Below are 20,649 nucleotides of genomic sequence, written 5' to 3'. Positions count from 1 at the left end.
TCCCGATCCAGTCTTCTCAGGCTGCCATCTGGTCTCTCTGTTAGTCTCTGGAGGAGCAACCTAACCTTTCCATAATCTGGTGACTTCAGATTCTGCCCAGATACCTACCCACTCTGTGCCAATTTTTTTTTTTTTTGGCCAAACTTTGTTGTAAGCGCTCTTTGTGTAAGTGATCCCCATTTTCCACATGAGGAAACTGAGACACGGAGAGGTTGCAGAGCTTGCCGGGGTCACTCAGCCAGGTAAGTGGCTAAACTGGGAGTTCTTACCACAATCTCTGAATGAGGCAGACCGGGAGAGGTGCCCCAGACACCATCGCGGAATGTGATCACACAAAAGCACTGGCTCTCTTTGGTCAGCTCTCAAGTCTCCAGTGAAGAGGCGTCCTGTGGGTGGAAAAAAACCGCCCCAAACAGAAGCCATTCTGGACAAGACAAGCAATGACTCTTGGACTCAGCTCCCCCATCTAGAAAACATCCTCTCCCACTCTGATCACTTAGGAAGAAATCAAGGCTACAGAACTAGTGAGGGTCAAGACCTGCCGAAACACACCTGGTTTCCTGGTGTCTCATCTTGGGTCATTTCCCTTGTATGGAAAGCTCCAGCCAAGGGATTTTACACACACACACACACACACACACACACACACACACACACACAGGCACTGCTTAGAAAACTACAGGCCAGATAAATTCCCCTTCTTTTCTCACCATCCTGAAAGGGGAACATGTGACATACCTTGGGGAAGCAGACGTTTGGGTTGCTGGCAACACAGTTTCCCACTCAAGAGACACCCCGACAATGTACACCCTCCACCCATTTGTCCCTCCAAGGGGCCAGGGCAAGGTAAGGAGCATGGGCTCTGGGATCACCCTGGTGCAGGTCTCAGCTCTCTGCCTCTTACTGCCTGCTGTGTGACCTTGGGCAAGTTACTGAAACTCTCTATCCCTCAACTGCCTCCTGATTATTGAGAGAATGAAATGAGATCACACACCAGAACTCTTGGCCCAGAGGCCGGCTCGGAGCAAGCCTTCTGTCCACACCGGCTGTTGCTTACAGTCCAGCTGTGCATTCACGCTGGCCTTCACTCACCGATTCACCCCCTGCTCCAGACTATGTCAACAAACCTGGTTTGGAGCCTTCCTCAGTGACCTCCCTCCACCCAGTCCTAGCCCTGGGAGGGACCTAAGAGGAGAAGGAGACCATCCTCTTCTGGATTCTTGTATGAGCTCAAATGTGGTAACAAATTACCCAGAGCTCAGTGGCTTTGAAGAACACAGCTTTCGCCTGTTAGAGTTCTGGAGGTCAGAAATCCCCATCAGTCTCACTGGGCTGCAGCCAAATGGTCACAGGGCTGGTCCCCTCTGGAGGCTCAAGGGGCGAGTCCCTTTCTTTGCATTTTCTACTCTCTAGAGGTGCCTACCAGCCCAGCTCAAGGTTCCTTTCTCTGTCATCAGGGCAACAAGGTACTATGGTCTGATTTCTGCTTCTGTTCTTACATCTTCTCCTGTTGACTCTGACCCTTGTGCCACCCCCACTTTATGAGACCCTGGAAACTCTAAGATAATTTCCCCATCTCAAGACCTTTATCTTAATCATATCCGCAAAGTCATTTTTATCAGGCCCACTAACGTATTCACAGGTTCTAGGGATTTGAATGTAGATGTGTTTGGAGGGGCGGGTCTTCTGCCCACCACACCCACGCCGAGGATCCTGGCCCTCTGGCTTCCTCAGGGCCTTGGGAAAGAGAGAGACTTTATTGGGAAAGAGAGAGGTTGCTGGCCTTCATCCCTGGACACAGCTGAGAAGTCAGTGGACACCATTCCCTTTCCGACGCATAGACACTTTGGCCAATGCCACCATGTGCATTTCTCATTCCGTAGCCCCGAGACCTGGATGTGGCATAGCTCAGGTCAGGCCCCAGGTAAACCAGGGCCTCCCCTCTGCCAAGGTCAGCTCCAGTGTTGCCAGTTAGCTTCCTGATGTGTCCCCCTGGCTTTCCTTTCTCCAGCCCAACCCTGACCCAGCCTCCAGAACCATCTTGTTAAAACAGATCCCATCATCTGCCTCTCCTGCTTGAAATCTTCCCTGGGTTCCCTGCTGCCTCTAGGATGAAATCCAAGCTCCCGGGTCTGGCTCACTGGGGCCCTTTTGACCCAGATTCTGCCTACCCCATTCTCTGCTTCCTCTCCCATGGCTCTCCCCTCCCCCACCTCCACAAGCTGAGGCCTTCCAAGGACATCATTATCTTCATCATTTTCATCATCAGTCATTTTGGTAATAAAACCCACAGCTTCCTCTTACTGAATGCAAATAACTGCCACGGGAATGTGCTAACATTCAGTTATCTTTGCAAATGCTCTTTTCCCAGCTAGAATTCAGGACTCTCTCCCACCTGTTACCTAATAGACCAGGCTTGGGAGTGGGGGAGGCGAGGGGGGTGGGAAACACAAGCCCACCCACCCCTCCGGGCTGGATTAAACTTGCCCTCCTCCGGGCCACCGTGGAATGACCTCTGGCCTCCACAACTGCTCTCCACTTCCTCTCGCCTGTTTTTCACCTTGGGTTCCTTGGGGATGGTGATCTCTTACTCAATAGAAGCATCCGAGCACTAAGTGCCAGACATGATACAAATTCAATGCCCAGGGAAATGCTGGAAAAGAGAATGAATCCAAGCCCCCTCTCAAGCTATTCACCTCCTCTTTATCCAAGCCTCTGTTTGGCAACTGCTCTCCACGCAGGTGCTGGTTTCCAAGAACATGAGGCAGGATTCTTTTGGGATTCTGCTTGATCCGGATCCAACACTGTAGTGGGGAAGGAGGTAAGAGAGAGCCTTCTAAGTGCTCTGCATGTCTTTAGCCTCTACGTATTTAGTCCCTACAGCTGTCCTCCTGAGTAGATTCTGGTATTATACGCCTTTTAAAGATACAGAATCCAAGGCACTAAGAGCTTAGGACCTGCCCCAAATCTCTTAGCTCATCATCTGGGTGGCAGAATTTGAGATGTAGCTGGGGTCCATATGCAGGCCGATCACCTCCAGGGAGCCACATACTCCATCCCCCACCCCACTCCACTGCCCTGTACATTTATTTATTAAGCACTTACTGGGTACGAGGCATGACACCAGTGTTCTGCACACAATACTTATTTAATCTTCCTCATGATACTGGGATGTACTAATATCACCCTTGTTTTAGAGGTTGGTACAGCCCATTTAGGGTAAGATTCCACCCTTACAAGAAGGAGCTTCCTAACCAAAACACAAAGGTTGACTTTACCTTCTTTCTTTTAAGGCTCAACTGAAGAAATAATCCACGGGGAATAAACTAGTCCAACCAACATTGGGGGTTTCCATTTGTAATGGGCTTCTGCTCTATGGTGCCCTCTCAGGCCCAAGGACCCTGGATGGTTGCCAAAAGGCAGTCTGGCCATGTTGGGATTAAGGCAGGTGGTTGGGAGGCCAGCCCCTGAGCTGTGTGCTGCGTGGAAGGAGAAAGTTGGGCTTGGGGTCAGTTGTCCCAGGATCAATATTATTGCCACTTTTCCCAGCCTCTTACTAGTTTTATGACCTTAGGCAAATCACTGAAACTTCTGTGCCTTAATTTCCCCATTGGTAAAATAACTTCTCCTTTGCAGAACTGTTCCGGGAATCAATGAAATGGGTGTGCAGAGTCGCCAGTACCTGCCTGGGATGTAATCACAATGATGTTAATAATAGCAATAAAAACTGAAGCTTGCAGAAGTGCAGGCCCAAGGTCACCCAGCATCCGGTCTACTCACGCTCTTCCTTTCTAGCTTCCCAGGACTCCAGCACTCAGGCAGTTCCTGTGATTTAAAACCACAGAGTCCTCTTTGACCCGTCCTTCTCCCTCATGGCTCACTCCGTCAGGACACATGGAAGTGCTCTGTGATGTGTGTGTCTGTGTCCTTGTCTCCTGCCCCTATCTCTGGCCCCTCTGCCTCTCCTCTGGGCTAGCTCAATAACTTATTTGAGAAGAGAGCCCAGCACAGTGTCCAGTACTTTCTCTGTCCTCAATAAATGTTGAGTGAATGCTGTCGTGCTCTCTCCAGACACTGTACTTCTCATTGTCCACTTTGCCCCAAATTCTTAATCTGGAGATAACTTTGAACGTCTTGCTATGCACATACAGAGCCTCTCCACACAGCCTTGGTGTCATCTCATGGGCCCCACTGACTAAGGACCTTCAGTGTTTCCTGCTGTGTCCTTCAAAATTCTCATCATTAGTCTCTCTTTTTTCATTCTATCCCCTGGGCTTAGAATACCTTTCCTATCCCTCCCAGACCCACCTGGTAAATTTATAGTCATCTTTTAAAACACTACTCACTCCACAAATATGTACTGAGTGCCCACGATGTGTCAGGCACCATTCTAGACTCTGAGGCTACATCCAGGAACAAAATAGAAGTCCTTGACCACAGAACACCTCTAGTCTATGGATAGTCTGGCAGTGGAGGCCTCTCATCTGGTTAGAGATGGAGTGGGGAGAGGGGGTCCTGCAACTCCAGGAACCCCCTCCAAGATCCCTCTCCCCATACCTCCCTCTGTTCTCAGATACCACTGAGCTCCCTCCTGGTGCCTGTCTGTACTGGGATATGATTATAACAATCTAGTTACATGTCTATCAGTCAGATGGCCAGGACTATGGTTTCTGCATTATGGTGTCTGAAGTTTGTTCACAGTCTGGAAGGAAGGAAAGGCAAGGTTCCCAAGCAGTGGAACAGCAACTTGCAGACAGGTAGTGGGGCTGAGAGAGGCAGGGAGGCTGCAGACCCCTGCTGTAGACAGACAGGATTTACCCCTTCCATAAGCACACCAAGCTCACACCCAACCCTGGATGCTGCTGCAGCTTTTGAAGTGACCGCCACGCCAATGCTGGAAGTTTTCAACCCTACTAGACAGGATCTTTTGCATCTGGAGTGCTTCTGGGGCTCCCAACCCTCTTGGCGGCTTTCAGCCCACCCTTCCTTGATGTCCTTGGCAATCAGTCAGTCTGACAGCAAAGCTGAGATGGCTGAGGAGGAGGACGTGGGAGGACAAGAGGAGAATTAGCCCTTGGCCTTTCACAAGAGTAAGACCTTGTTTCTGCCACAGTCTCTCCACAGTGGTATGATCAACCCCCTTTTCAGCTGAAACAGTAGAGGTCAGAGGTTAAGTAATGTGCCCACAATTGCCAGCTGATGGGAGAGCCCAGGTGCACGCTCAGGTCATCTGGCTGCAGAGACAACTCACTCACCTCATTTCAATCCAAGTTTCAGGGGCTCCACCAGATTTCCCACCCTCAGCACTGCTGACATTTGAGCAACTGTTCTGGGCATTGTAGGGTATTTAACACCATCCCTGACCTCTACCCACCAGATGCCAGAAATCACCTCCTTCCTCCTATACACACACCAGTTGTGACAACCAACAAAGTCTCCAAACATTGTCCAGTGTTGCCTGGCGGCAAAAATCTCCCCACTGATCTGCTCCAAACTGAGCAACGTGGACAAGATTCATGGCCTTGGCCACCACTGCCCTCCCCAGTTCAAATGAGTGGTCTCCAAGGGCTCAACAACTCAATAAGGGGCAAGTAGCAATTTGATTCATATGTGTTTTAATCTTTAATCTATGTATATTTCATTTTATCCAAGATCCAAGAATTTGGTCTTCACCAGTGTTTGCTATTTATATTGCTGGTAGAACACAGCTATGTTTCTAAATAAATATGATGAGTGAGGACATGTCTAATATTACTTACAGAGAGAGGAGCAATCAGAAACGTTTGGAGACCATGCTACTAGATGGTCCCAAGTTTTCTGTCAGGTACCTATCCTAAGTTCTATGAGAACAAAGAGAGCCTCTTCCAATACTGTGATGTCTAGGACACTATTCCTTTCTGGGCTTCAGTTTCCCCATCAGTTAAATAAAGATAGGAAGGAGCCCACCTCACAGGGCTGTTGCATGGGCCAAAAAAATAATGCATGCACAATCTTAGCACAGTGTAGAATAACATTCAGAAATGTGATTTTCATATACAGATGAGAAAACTAAGGTTACAGAATCTTCCAAAATTCCCCTTAGGTCTTAAGCTCCTGTGTAGTGAAGGCCAAATTCAAAACCCCAGGGGTCTCACCCTAGTCCACCTCACTCCCCTTCCCCCAATGTGTGACTCCTGTGGAACCTCAGAATATTCCTAGTGCTTTTCTGCCCTTCCACACTTGTGTCCCTAGTACCAGCCACACAGCAGCGTGTGTCCAATTTCTCTTCAATGTTGTGGAATATATAACTGGTTTCCAGTCCCATTTTGGGCTATATCTTTCTGTTCACCTTAGTTTCTACTTTCTTGGGAATGCAAAATACAAAGCTACTGCTACAAAACATAGATGCTCACTACAATTTGTTGAAGGAATAAATAAATGTAGGAAAGAACTAGGACCAAAGACAGTTTCCGTTTTATGGGTCAGGCCTTTTTTAAGTCAGATTTCCCAAAATTACAAAAGAGCTTAGGAAAAGGCACTCTTGCAGCACCCTAGAATGTTCCTTCCAGGCTTGTATTATGGTTTATAATCACATGATTGTCAGTCCCCTCCCCCCACCGAAGGGGACAATCTCCATAAAGTCAGGATGGGTCCTTTCTGCTCATTGTCATATTCCTAGTGCCCTGTCCTTGTCTAGCACCCACAACTTATATGCTGAGGAAACATATGAGTCCATAAAGCAAGATATTATCCTAGCTTCTCCTGCCTTTTATAGCTGAGGCCCAGAGGATGAAGGCGACCTGCAACAGTCTCTCAGCCAGTTGCCATCAGAACCAGGTCTATTGCCACCTCCATTTTCTTTCTCCCTCCTTTCCCTTCACCAGGAATCCTGAGGTTGGTGGCACCACAGGTGCTCAAAACCCCAAGGGTGTCTCTAAGAGAAAGAAAAGTAAACGTCTCAATACTTCCCTGCAGGAGTCCGTGGAAGCTGTATGACACTGGGAGGAATCTGTCCTTCCAGACTACACCAAGGTGAACCTGGGAACTTGAACAGCCCCCGCCTGCTGCCTACCCTGTCTCACCAGATAATGACTGAACAGTGTTTCATAAAGGAACAGGCACCTCTGTGGGAGAAACCAATGGCTACGGGCCAGCTCCCGGCTCACCAAAACCACACAGCCTCTCTTCGCCTGCCCGCTCCTCCATCGTCCCTCTGCTGGGATGATGCTCGACAGCAAGTGGCGGTCGTCAGCCATGCCACTTACTACTTGCGCGACTTAGACCAGTGTTCCTAACATCGCTTTGCCTCCGTACTCTTCAGGTAAAATGGGCACAACAACAGTATTTACCTCCTGGGGGTGTAATGAGAGTTTGAAGTGAATACACGTAAACAGCTCAGAGCAGCGCCCAGGACACATGCGTGCCATGCCAGTGTGGGTCTCTATTCCTCTGTGTTAGGTGCTGAGCAGACACTGCCCTGCCTCTTTTGCCCTTCTACTTTGACCTCTCCTTTGTGAGGATGGATGAGGTCTGTGCACATGGCAAACACCTGCTCCTCCCTGGGCAGCAAATCTCATCCCTTCTCATCTCCTCAAAGCCATTGCTCTAGCGATGTGTTCCCTTTTGGTCTGAATCACCACTTTTTGCCTCTAGGCTTAATGATTCTCATCGGCATGAAAACAAGCTCCCTCTCTCTTTCTCCACCCCCCCCCACACACACTCTTTCTCTTGAGCCCACATCCTCCCCCAGCCTCCACCTTGCATCTTTGCTCCTCTTCATAGCAAAGCTCCTCAAAAAGAGCTGAAGACAAGCCCTACCTCCAGATCCTTGCCTCCCTCCTGCTCTGGGAGTCCCTCTGGTCAGGCTTGCACCCCAGCCCTCCTCCAAAGGGGCTCTTGCCAAAGTCAGCAGTGAGCCCTCGCCATTGGTCTGAAGGCTGAGCCCCGTCTGGATCTTCATGAGCCAGGCAAGTGGTGCAACACACACCACTTCCTTCTCCGTGAGGCTCTCTCTCTAAGCTTGCCTTTTAAGACCAACTTGGTGGCTTCTCCCCAGTCTCCTTTGCTGGTTCTTCTCTGCCTTCCTACGTCCCCAAACACTACACAGGAGGCCCGGGGCTCAGTGCTTGGCCCTCTTCTCCTCTGTGATCTCCTGCAGCCTCCTGGGCTCAAATGCTGTCTGTACACTGTACACTGGGGGCTCCCCAGGGTCTTTCTCCAGCCCAGCCTCTCCCACTCCACACCTCCACAGGGATGTGGCATCTCGCATCAAACATGAAGTTCCTACTTAAGCAAAGGCCCCCAAATTGCTTCTCCTGCCATCTTTCCATCTCCGTTAATGACAGTTCCATCTTTCCATTTGCTTAGGTCCCAAATCCCCGCAGTCATTCTGAAATCCTCTCTCCCATTCACACTGCTTTCCTGTCTGTCAGCAGAGATTGCTGGTTCTCCCCCGCAGAGGGTGGTCAGAGTCTGACCATGTCTTAGCACCCCTGCCAACCCAGTCTGATGCCACCACCTCACCTGGATTGTCACCAAGTCATCATTGATGATCCTTCTGCTGCCATCCTCAGCCTCCTTCGGTGTTTCCAACACCGTCCCCTGAGAACTCCTGTTAAAACGGAAGTCATGTCATGTCACTCACAGAATAAAAGCCAGAGTCAGCGTAATAGCCCCTAAGGTCATGTAGGACCTATGTCCCTCCCGGGCACCATGCAGCCCCCCGTTTCCCTGCTGCTCTCCCATTCCATGCCCTCCGCTCTGCTCTTTGCTGCTTCGGAGACCCATCTGGGCCTGGCACGCTCCCCTCTTGGGGCTTGTTCACGGGCTCACCGGCTCCCCCTTCACACCCTTGTTCCAGGCCACCTTCTCAGTGAGGCCTTCCTTGGCTCCCACTTCACTGTGTGAACCCCTTATCCCACCACACTCTCCGCCCTGCTCTGCCCTAGTTTTCTCTCTGGCTCTATGCCCTCCTGATGCATGGGGTGCTCCCCTCATTTGCTTCCTGGGCGGTCCACTGGATTGTGAGCTCCATGCCAGTGGGGGGTTAAGACAGTTTTGTTCACTGCCAGGCACAGAGAGTCAGTGTGCAGTCAGCGTTTAATAAGTGAACGGATGTTCTCCTGGCTTTGTTTTTTTCTGCTCATTGTGAGGGAAGGAGCTTCCCCTTCTGCTTGCATACAACCCCCCTGGTGCCCATGGGAGACCCTCGCTATGGCCTCTCATGAGGATTTCTCAGAAGAATGGACAAGGAAATATGAAGAATTCTGACATAGCAGAGGTCACGCTGGGCAGCATCTGTCACGTTCTTCAGAAACCGGCATCCTTCCTTCCCAATGTGCTTCTCAGTGACTCCCTTCTAAGTCAGGCCATGTGTGTGGGCTCTGACTTTGGAAGACATGGCGCCTGCTCTTCTCCCACCTGGGGGCTGCCTGCTTACAATACCAGGCCCTGCTGTCTTTCTGTGTCCACCTAGGTTCCTCACCCACCTCCATGAGGCCAATGCTGACACCCTAGCCCACCAGGCTCTCTCCGCCTCTCAGTAACCTTTCCACTCCCAAGCTTACCCTGCCAGGTGCCCAGTGAGTCAACAGGAAGACTTTCTCACATACCTCCAGACGGGGTGGAGGCTGTTCCCTGGGTGAGGAGAGTCCTATGTCTCCAGAAGTCTCTCTTGGCTTCTGCCCATGGGTGGAGACCAACCCACCCGGGGCTGCACCATGATGGACATGGCTGGGAGCACCAGGAACTTCTCTTCTGTGGGCTTCTCAAAAGGAGAAGGAGGCGGGAAGCAAGCTCTTCAGCTGAAAGTGATGATGGGGAAGGAGGTGCAGAGTTCACAGGATAGAGGAGAAAGTTTGAAACAGCTGAGAGCACGAGAGTGCCTGGAGAGGAGAACTAGAGCTTGTCAGGCAGTAATGAGAATGTTTGGATGTTTTTCTCAGGCACTAGTTAATGCACAGGTGAGTAGGTGAGAGTCACCTTTGACCAGAGTTGGGTTTTTGCCCAACAGTATAATGAGTCAAGTGGAACAAGAGAAATTGTATGTCAGGGAGTGACTATAATGAAAACGACAATATGAGACGTGACAGTGTGTCATAAAGACACCCAGTGGCCCAAAGGCCTAAGTTTGCTGGGAAAACTCTGACAGTGGATTTGAAATTGGGACTGTCCCAGAACGCCTTTTCCAGAAAGTTCCTCGACCTACCCCTTTCCAGTGTGGGATGGGTCGCTGTCTCCTCTCTGCTCCCACAGCACCCTATGCTCACCTGTACTGCATTTTAGTGCTTGATTTCATTGTATATCTTCCTCCTGGACTGTGAGCACTCAGAGGAAGGAAACCAGTCTCACATTTCTTAGTGAACCCCAATGCCAGGCCCGAGGAGAAGCTCGCTGTGCAATCGCTGACTGACTGAATACAAGTATTCGATAGAACCCAGACCACCTTCTGTATAGTAACGAGTCCCCACATTCGTATAGTAATTTGCAGTTTATAAAGCAATTTCATATCCAGGATCTTCTTTCAATCTGACAACCATCGTCCAAGAGAGCAACTCATTCATTCATTCATTCATTCATTCATTCAACTAAGTAGGAGAACTCACTCTGCCAGGTACTGTCTTAGACACCGGAAGACAGAAGTGGAACAGACAAACACCGCTGCCTTCATGGAGCTTGCACTCCTGCAGAAGGGGCTACCTGATTTACAGATGGGCAGAGCGGGGGGGTGGGGGTGGGGGTTAGCTCAAAGACGCTAAGCAACATGGCCAAGGTCACGCAGCCCACAGGCAAAACAATCTGGATCAGGACATAGGACTGACTACAAGGAATGCATTTTCCACCATACCACAGTTCCCCCACAGGATCGCAGGATCATGGACTTATCTGTGAGCTGTCTCCCCCCTCCCAACTTAACAAATGAAAGGAGTCTTGGCAGAAATCCACACCCAGGGACTACCTTGGAACTCCTTCCCTTGTCTGCTGCCTGTGTTTAACAAAGACGTGAGAAATACCTGCCAGGTCTCTTCTTGCCAGAGCCAACGACAGAAGCCACACCGCATTGTGAACACAGCGTCTGCTTGTGTGCAAACCCGCAGGCATTTTTAGCAACTTTGGGGAACATAAAGAAAGCTGTTGGTTTTGTTTGCACATATTTTTCGCCTCTGCAAAAGGCTTCTCACCAAGCAGCAGCCTAGGAGCTGCCTTTTCTTTGATCTTAAGACATGCAGTGTCTTTGTAACTCACTAGCTGAGAGACAGTGGAAAGTTGTTTCACCTGCTCTTGGTCCCCTCGCTTGGAAAATGGGTCCAGTAATGGGGTGGATTGAACGAGGTCCTGTGAAAATGCCAGCCTTTCTGGAAAGCTTTCTGGAAAGCCATGGGGGAAGACTGGGGAGTGAGGGCACTGGAGGCAGCCTGGGGCAGGAGAGGTCTTCTTCAGAAGCTGTAGCACCTGGACAGGAATCTCAGCTCTACCATCTAGAGCTGCAGGACCTTGGACAAGTTACTTAGTAAACACCCCCACCCCCGGCTTTTCCCACCTCAGTCTTCCTCCTCAGTTTCCCAAAGGATTGCACTGAGTATTAGAAACAATGCATATATAGTGTCCAACAGTGAGCCTGCAGTGAGACTTGTTCAGTAAATGGCATAGTGTTTGTTATTATTATTATTAATATTATTATTATTAGCACCATCACTACTGGCACTCATATCTGGGTGGTCGGGTCAACAACGATTTTAGGAATTTTAGACCACAAACCTCGAGGCAAGAATTATGTTTTCTGTATCTTTGTATACCCAATGCCTAAAACTCAACCCAGCAGTTAACAGCTGCTAATAAAAGTTTGGAGAACTAGAACAGATGAAGGAGGAAACAGCCTAACCCTCTCGGTGTGGTTAGCTGAGGCTTGGGCAAGAACAGGTGTTCACTGCACACTTGCTGTGGGGCAAACCTCAGTCTTCATGTGTTCACTCATCCAAACATACAAGGCAGGTATTATTGTTATCCACATTTAAAAAATTAGGAAAAGGATCCTCCACAGTCAAATGACTTGCCCAAGTTCACCCAACCAGCGGATGCCAGAGTGCTCACCGGAACCCAAGAGCATCTCACTCCTGAGCCCACGCTCTTACCCTCTGCCCTGTGCTGCCAGGAAGAGGTCTTCCTGGAGGTTTCCCCTGCTCTGACCTCGTTGAGTTCCTGGCGGTCTGGTTGTTTCTAATGTTCCTAGCAGGAAGAGTAAATCTTCTCTCTATAGAAGCCGGGGTAAATGATTTACGTGGCAAGCCTGTGTTGTGGTTTTGGGGCGATTGTTGTGTTTCAGTGTCTCCCCCACCCCCATCGTGGCAGACACTGGCATTGCAAAGGGAGACCATCACCCATCAATGGTCACCCTGTCCTTGGCAGTGCCCACCGACTCTGGAAGCGGATGTTACCCTCTTCTGAGAGGCACAGGGGTTCCTACGCATCCCCACCTCCTGGGAAATATGTGCTGGCCCCCAGAGTGGAAGGGGGGAAGAGGTAGGGCCCCCAGTGGGGAATGGGGAGGGTCACATTGCTCCTCTGCCCCCCAACTCATCAGATACTTCTGTTAGGGTAACACAGTGGGTATCCCCAATAGCCTACTGCATAGTCCAGATCTAACACAGAATCAGGGCTTCTCAGTCCAGAGAGTGGAGAAGCTGACCCCGGGTCAGACAACCATCACCACAGGAGCCAGAATAGCCACCATCCTCATTCCCAGACCTGTGATCTCTCTACAGTGCGATGTTAGGGGCTAGAGAGCGAATCCCAAAGGAGCTGTTTAAAGGACTCTCTGCTGCGTCTCTGAGCAGCACAGCACTGTAGCAGGCCACAGTTCTGTTTCTAAAGTGAGAGTGACCTGAATCTGAATTCCACCCTCGTGGCTAGCTTAGTGACGAGCCACGGACAAGCCACTCTGGGGACTCCCAAGTGGAGGAATCAGTACCCCTCCCTTGCAGGTTGCCTTGAGAAGCCGAAGATACAGTGCATAGGAGGTCCCGTGCCCAGTTCTTGGCAAACCTTACCTTTGTTTCTTCCTTGGTTCTCCAAACACTTTCCGGGTGTTAAAATGGTCATGTCACTTACAATATGTCACTCAATGCTCTAAGGTAGGATTAAGATCCCCAGTAAGCAGACAAGCAAACACAGTGTTAGAAAGTTTAGGTGACTTGTCCAGGGGACCATAACTCTCTGACTCCAGAGTCTTTGTTTTCTGTACTAGTTCAGAGATACATTTGGTTTCCTTTGGGTTTTGTTTTAATCCAAGGGTGGTGAAGCTGAACTAACATTGCCTTGTACGTTGTGCCATCGAACGTGCATATGTGGGATTCCTATTATCTTCATGAACCTCTACCCTTCTTTGAGAAGAACAAGATTTCTCCAACATGTTTTCTCTTAGCATCTGTCTCAGAATCACCAAGCAGTCTCATCAAAAATGCAGCTCCCAAGGGCCAAGCCCCAGAGCCATGGGACCAGAATCGCTAAGGGTATGGGCCCATTTACCAAGCTCCTGGGCTGATTCTAAACCACACTCAAGGCTGAGAACCACTGCCTTTGGGAGTCAGTCATCCCATAAGCACTGGTTGCATGAAAGAGGGAAGACAGTTTTCCAAAAGCTAAAGTCAAACAGATGGCAAGCTTGAAAAACCATCTTGTATGCCAGGATCAGGGTCTGACCATCAGAGAGAGGCAGACCCTGGGCTGGGGCAGACCCAGTGACCCCCAGATACCCTGGTTGTCATGTCAATGTGGAATTCAGGCCTGGAGGGGTCAGTGCCACTCCAGACAGTTGGGCCAAGCTGCCAGGGGTATTTCCAGCTGTAGGAAAAACAGCCTGCCAGCAGGGATGAAGGAAGCAGGGACCATACTTGGCCTTCTGGGAAACTGGCCGAAGGACAAGGCAGGAGCCAGGGCTCTGGCACAGATATAAGGCAAGGTCTCCTTCATGAGGCTCAAGTGCAGTCTAAATGTCTAGAGCACAAGGTCAGAGGGGAGCAGGAACAGGGAGAACCTGATGCAAACCTCTGACCGGAAGCTCAAAGCAGACAGCTGGGGCGGCTTCTGGGGAAGGAAGATGAGAAGCTCCAGCAGAGGCTGTGGATTCGGGTCCAGGAGGGCGATCTGCACCCACCATCAGTCACCCAGGCCAGTCACCCTTCCTGGCATCTGCACTTGCCTCCAGCAATGGGATATGTCTTAATACTCAATCTGTGTAAGTAACAGTTCTTGCCATGACTGCGGTGTGACCTCAGTCCTGCCCCTTCATGACTCTGGGCATCCCATCTTCCTCTGCTCCATGAGGGACCACCCTTGCGGACCCCAAAACCCGTACCAGCTCTTCCATCTACCTACCGGCGGATCTGTGGAAATCAACGACTATATTTAGGAACAAGCCAGACCCCACCTGTTCCTTGTATCCATTATCTTGCTAGTTTGGGTCTGATCGGCATGGGCCCATCTTCCTTCTAAAGTTCTAGCACGAGCAGGAGACAAGGCCCCGGGCCATCGGAAACCAGGGTTTCTCCCACCGACTAGTCTGCCTTGCCCTGGTTTGCCACATGCGCATCAGAGGTACATGGGTGACGGCGGAGAATTTTGCCGGGGGTGTGAGCAGGCTCATCTTTTGTTAATACAAAAACAACAGGGGGAAAAAAAAAAAGAGAGAGAGAGAGAAGAAGAAGAAGAAGAAGAAGAAGAAGAAGAAGAGGGGGAGGAGCAAGGAAGAGGCACCCATCACACCCCAGTTCTTGGAGGGGTGCCCGAGTCTATGAGGAAAACAGGAGTGCTCTACGCAAGCGACAGACTAGAGGACGTGGGCCACAGAGGAGCTCTGGGCTCATTAGGCAATTTATGAGATGATGGGGGGAGACTGGTCTGCCCGCTCAGAGAATGTAAGGAACAGGCAGCAAGATAACTCTGCCAAATAGTTCCAGGCTCGGCGGCCAGGAGAAGGGGGCAGAGCTTTGCCGAAAGGGGGCAGAGCAAAATTGACCGAAATCTTAGAAAGGCCTTGAAAGATGATGGAACGGACCTCTTGATGCTCTGGGTGGCAACAGAAAGGTGGGAGGGAGTGGGGGAGAGAAGGAGCCCTTGAAACCACATGGCTCTGCTAAGTGCGAGTCGGGGGTTTGAGGACAAAGTGGGTAGCCTTCTGAGCTTCGGGTTCTCAAAAGTACATACAGTATCACGTAACTTATTATAAAAAATTAAGGATCCCTGTACCAGTGCTCTTACATTCTAAGATACTGATTCAGGCATCTCTAAAATTGGAGTGTGCCCCGTGATCTATCACATTTTAGAGTCCACGAAATTAATAGTAAGTTAAACTCATCCTACAAAGTGAACACTCAAAACTATGGACAGCTGTGGTCTAGTAAGGCCAGAAGATGTATTCCATAGCTCGCCCCACAGGACAGTGAAGGCCGCTAACTACGACGCCAGGACGGACAAGTCTCTGGGGCACAGGGACCACTTTTCCTGTTCATTGTACATGGTCCGTGATCTGTTGGATGAGTGGAGCCTGGGGTTACCGAAGGGCCCTGAAGGTCATTCAAACCCGAGATTCCAGATTCCTCCAACATTAGATCTGCTACCATACCTTTACCATGAAGAGTTCCCTATTCTCTGAATCCAAAATCAGGACATCATCATCACCGGATAAAATCCTGTCAATGTCTGATTGGACTCAAGTCATCTGTGGACGCCTAGAACCATCCAGAACAACCCCCAATTCTTGGAACCCTATTGCTTCCCACCGCTGGATTCTACCTTCCTCCTTCCCTCATTCTTTCCTTCTCCTGTGCTGGGGGTATTGGATGCAGCATGGGGAATGCACAGGGTTCCTGCCCACAGATTACCGAGAGCCTGGCAACGAAGACAGTTAAACAGGTAATAACAAGTAGTGACAGAAAATGCAGGGCATGCTGAGATCAGGAAAACAGGGTGAACTTCTCCTCACGCAGGCTCCTTAACAAAACCCGACTCTTTTCTGGAGACTGAGCTCAGCACACGCTCCTCTGTGAAGCTGTCCTGGGCCCTCCACTGGGGCCGACTCTCCCATGGACAGGCTCAGCCTGTGGTGGCACCTTTCATTCTGGTCTCTGGACCTCTGACCCTGCTTCGAGACTGTGAACTCCTGGGGCACGAATGTGTCTTTTCACAGCCCTGTTCCTAGCATGATGGTGTGAGCGTAGGAGGGGCCCCAGGAATGTTTGCTGCCTGGAGATCCATTAATAAAGGATTTGTTTTGTGTTGGGTGGGTTTCTCCGTATGAAAAGTCCTACAAAAAGATAGAAGAAGCCAATTGCCTTCGCGGCCTTCCTCTGAGCCTCCGTATGTCTCTTTAAATCGAAAGAAATTTACCAGTGCTTTTCTCCATTTGTTCCTTCTTCCCTTTCCTTGCTCACCCCCTTCCCCTTCCTTCCTTCCTTTCCTGCTTCCCTTTCTTTCCTTTTTTAATAGTTTCCCTTTGTCTTCTCTCTCTATAAGTCGTAGAACACTTTAAGTGAAATCTTACGAAGAAGGCCAGTGTGTAAAGCAAACAAAGTCTGAGCTTCTCTGAATGGAGATGGAGGACCCCAACCGACAAAGCCCCCCTCTACTTTCCTTTCCCTGAGCCCAGTGAAGTCCCTCTCACCTCTCATGCCAAGTCAAGGCTGTCACTTCCTGCATCTCGAGTCCCCAGACTCAGCAAGACCAGACGTTACCACCGGAAGATAATGCTAGATACACATCGAGTGCCTCATCTGTGCCAGGGCCGCTGGGCCCTTTAAAAAAATCACCTCATGTCCTCTTTTTCCCCCCTTGCCATCCCTCTCTCTTTGCCCCAAATTCTGCATTTTCAAGTTAAAAATAATCCTGTATTGTCGTTAGCTGCCTTGAATACTTTTGCAGAATGAGCTAGAGTTATAAATAGATATAAATACAAAACATGGTGTTGGCTTAATCCTCACCACAAACCTGTGGGGTTGGTTTTAGCAGTTCGGTTTCATAACTGAGATCAGCAGGGCGCAGAGAGGAAGCAAAGTTGCCCAAGATCATTCCAGGAAGTCGGGGAGTGCGATCCTGCTTCCCACCTCGTGGGTGCTTCCCACGCCTTAACACCACCCTCACTAAGAGGTGTATACTTACTAATTTATTTAATCCCCACAAAAACCTTGTGAGATGGATACTGTTGCTACAGCGATGGCACAGGTGAGAGTCCAGAGGATTAGAGGTGCGGTCGCTGGTCCAGGGTCACATAATCAACAAAACCCAGGCCAGGTCTTGAACCAGGCCTGGGCTGGTTCCCGGCCAAAGCCCACTCCTTACTTCCCTCCTCCTCTGGAAGGTGCGCTGTCTGCCCTCCTGGGGAGCGCTGGGGAGAATGCAGACAAGTCAGGGACAGCACAGCACCCTGCAGAAGCCCAGACCAGGATCCTTGAGCAAACCAGACTTCCCTGGGGGCAGGTCCGTGTTTCCACTCGGGTTTGACTGTGTGACCACTGGCAAGCAATTTCACTGCCCTGTATCTCTGCTTTCTCAGGCACAAAATAGTGATTATAATCCTAACAATCTCAGAGGTATTGTTGTAAGGCAGGGAACCTTGTGGAACAGTATCTAGCATAGAATAAGTACTTTGTAATTGCTAGTTCTTAGGATGTGTATCTAAAATGCCCAGGAATGAATAGCAGCTCTCTCAGTGTGTCATTGCAGTGTCGGTAACGCTGACCCTCTGTGTCCTGGGGGGTCCCACACATCCGTGGCCTGGGGGGTCCCACACATCCGTGGCACTCGCAACAGAAGCTTTTACGAATTGAGAAACACTTCTGAGCGCCCACTCTGTGCCAGGCCCTGCTGGAGACTCTGGGGGTAGAAAAGTTATTGTGACACAGGGGCTCAATGCCTCGTCTGTGTGTGTGTGTTGGGGGGGAGATATTCACAATATATTATGCATCATTTTAACTATTCGCAGTGTGGTGTGACCATGACTGCTATCTATACCCATTTTCCTCTCCACAGCAAACTCTGTAGCTATTAAAAAAGGATTCATCCTTCCCCTCTCATCCCAGCGCTTGGTAACCCCTATCCTAACTTCTGTCTTAACTTTATCTTTTTTTTTTTTTAATTTTCTTGTGGTGAAGCCTATAACACCCAGCTTACCATCTTAACATTCGTAGGTACACAGTTCAAGTAGGTTGCCACTGTAGGACAGCCAGCTCCACCATCCACGCCCACAGCTTTTTCACTCTTCCAAACTGAAACTCTATACCCATTAAACGCCAAGTCCCCATTCTTCCAGCCCTCCGGCCCCTGGCAACCACCATCGCTACTTTGTGTCTACGAATGTGAAACTCATTTTCCTATCAGCAGAGTCACACGATGTTTGGCTCATTCCACTTAGCATTGTTTCCCGAAGCTTCCTCCGTGTCGTAGCACGTGTCAGAACTTCTCCGTTCTCTGAAGCTGGGTAATATTCCATCGTACGTCGTATGACACTGGTTTATCCATCCACCCATGGGTGGACACGGAATGCTTCTAGATTTTGGCTGTTGTGAATGACACGGCTTTGAACGTGGGTGGCAGTTCTCCCTGCCTCTGAGCTGCTTGTGGTCTGATGTGGGGGGGGGGGGGCGATACGTATATTCATCAGCGTGAGCCCTTCGTCTCCTCATCTGTGAAATGGGGATAATGCTCCCTGGTGCAGGAATTAAATGAGATGATACATGACTCGGGGCAGGGCCGTCCCACTGTCCACACCTGAGAGCTGTTAGCCTGCTGCTCCTGAGGCTGCTGTCCGGGGAAAGTGTCTAGAGAAGAGGGGACTGGAACTAGGTGGCCGGCAGGCGCTCTCCCACACTGGCCCATCAGACGACTCTCACGAACATCCTGGCGGGTAGTAGGCCCAAAGATCTCAAGTTTCCAGATGAAGAAGCAGACTCAGTGAGACTAGGAATAGTACCGGTAGATCTGGACTTTGGTTCCTCAAGCCTTCCTACCTGAATCTAGTAAAGGCTCAGGGGAAGGCAGGTGTAGCCTTATCAAAGCTCCGTAATGTCTACAGAGCAGGCCTGGGAGAAGGGAACAACGCACTTGTCTCGAGTCGTCTTAGCGTGGTGGGGGAGGCGCCAGGGAGCAGAAGGGAGGAGAGCTGTTGGCAGACACTGAGGGCAGGGCCCGAGCAAAAGCCCAGACAAGGAAGATGTCGTGCCTACAGATAGGGGAGGAGACCGGTCTCGGGAGAGCCCAAGGTGTGGTGCATGGGAGGGTGGGGTCAGGTCACTAAGGGCAGGCGCGGTGACCCAGCCCAGTCCGGTTCCAGGGCTGGAGGGCTTGGGTGAACTGCCCACAGTGCTGTTTCAGATTAGTCAGACTGATAGGCTAGGGATGCCTGCTTCCCAACAGATCGCTACCTTCAAATCACAATGTTTAACAAAATGATGAGTGTTTTACCAAGAGCATGGGCTGAGTGCAAAAGGATGGATAGTTCTAAAAGGCCCTTTCCCTAACCCGGAGTCCCTACACACTCCAATCTTACCGCCCAAAGGCAGCCACCGGCCAAGACTGCTTCAAGTATTTAACTTTGTATTTCTTCTTTTTTTTTTTTTTTTAATTTTTAAAAATTTATTTATTTGACAGAGTAAGAGAGAGATCACAAGTAGGCAGAGAGGCAGAGAGAGAGGGGGAAGCAGGCTCCCTGCTGAGCAGAGAGCCCGATGTGGGGCTCAATCCCAGGACCCTGAGATCATGACCTGAGCTGAAGGCAGAGACTTAACCCACTGAGCCACCCGGGCACCCCTTAACTTTGTATTTCTAAATCATGGGTTTAAACATCTCTTTCTTCGTTTTCTGTCTGACATGGGTCCTACTGACCTGCTACAATGGAGGAAGAGCATTGAATACCTTTCCCCACAAAGCCACCCTCCTCCCCTAGCTTCCCCGTCTAGTTCCAGCATATTATCTGGTTAGAATGTAGTGTTTATAGTCAGGTGACCATGTGAATGACAGCTGAACCATATCACATTAAGTCTTTATACAACTTTTTGCTTTTTGCTGAAATTAGGGTCTCAGTTTTTAAACCAATTGGCTTCATTCTCTAAGTACACTTACCTGTCTCCTCTCCATGAGAATGGAAGTCTCCCCTCAGAAGCTACAAGCACAATCGATCCAGTGGTCCGTCTTCCTTCCAGAGTCATCAGTGCTCCTAGTCTAACCTGCATACCTGTCTTCTGCTGGGTGAAGAGCTGAGCTGTGGCCACTTGCGCTTTAATGGGGTCCCTGGTGTCATCCATGCAGGTGAACAGGGTCAGATACATTTTGGCCCACCTGTCATTCGTCTGTAGATTTTATTCAGAAAATACTGCGGAGTCCTTTCTAGATCGCAAAGGAAGTCAAGTGCCAGAGGTCAGCAAGACAAAATGAATTAGATGTGGTCCCTCCTTTCCAAAGGGTCGAACCCCGAGATAGACAAAAATTAGTGCTGGGCCAAAGGAGGGCTCTGAGAGTCATGGGGCGGGCAAGGACGGCAGGTGCAGGAGGAGAAGCCCTTATGCAGCCTTTGGAAGGACCTGTGTGGAAGCCTGCCTGGAGGAGGTGAGGCTGAATCAGTCTCAGCTTGTTGGAAGGAGTTTTCTAAGAGTTCTGGGAAGACCATTTCAGGTGGAGAGCATC

The sequence above is a fragment of the Mustela nigripes genome, chromosome 14, assembly GCF_022355385.1.
Source record: "Mustela nigripes isolate SB6536 chromosome 14, MUSNIG.SB6536, whole genome shotgun sequence".
Classification (NCBI taxonomy): domain Eukaryota; kingdom Metazoa; phylum Chordata; class Mammalia; order Carnivora; family Mustelidae; genus Mustela; species Mustela nigripes.
Note: the sequence above shows the minus strand (reverse complement) of the source record.